Source organism: Choristoneura fumiferana, chromosome 25, assembly GCF_025370935.1.
Source record: "Choristoneura fumiferana chromosome 25, NRCan_CFum_1, whole genome shotgun sequence".
Classification (NCBI taxonomy): Eukaryota; Metazoa; Arthropoda; class Insecta; order Lepidoptera; family Tortricidae; genus Choristoneura; species Choristoneura fumiferana.
In genome coordinates this window covers 633,833-634,704 of record NC_133496.1, presented here as the reverse complement: position 1 = coordinate 634,704, position 872 = coordinate 633,833, and positions in this window count along the sequence as shown.

Here is an 872-nt window from a genome sequence, read left to right as displayed (position 1 = left end):
CTGGTTTTTGTTTCATTCTATATGTAGGTAGAGTTACATTATCGGAGGCTTTAGCGGAGGCAGATGTGGAGGGAAAGAGCTTCGCTTCCGCGGAGGCGTAGGTTGACGGAAGTAGAAACGTTTAAATGTATGAGGTAATTATATACCTAGTAATTCTTGTATATTTATATATTTTGGGAATTCCGGAAACGGCTCTGACAATTTTGATGAAATTTACTATGTCGGGGTTTTCGGGGGCGAACGGGGGGGCATTTTGATATGGGGAGTATGAGAAAAGTATGAATTGTAGGTATTTATTGGAATTGTCACTAATATTATATTTTGCCATATCTTAATATTTTTATGAAAATATAGATAAACAGACAGTGTTTAGCGTTGAGAAAATTTAAATCAGTTGAAAATTGGATTTATAGTGATTTTTTGAAAAATCTATATACCTGTCTCTTTCTCAAACGTTTTTATCTATGCAGCAAGTATGGCGGTACTGGCGGGAGACGTCACATGCCAGTATGTCTTTCTCTGTCTAATCTTGAATTTCAAACCTTTATAACTTTGTTATTTGTAAAGGTAACTTACTGTATTACAATAAATACCTACAATTCATACTTTTCATTTTTCATTTGAGTTTCGGTTTCGACGTACGGGAATGACGATCAAGCAAGTCAAGTCAAAGACTTAGAACTTTGGTTTCGTTGCTTTACATTTGGCAACATTTTTAGAATTTCTGCCCCTCCCTGCTCCCCCCTGGCGACGTCCTTGTGTAGGGTAAAGTACCGTTTTTGGCCAGTTGACATTTGAAGTAATATATAAAATTTTACCTAGTAGATATTACAACAACATGTTTAGTGAGTTTCAAAAGTTTATACTGAAAC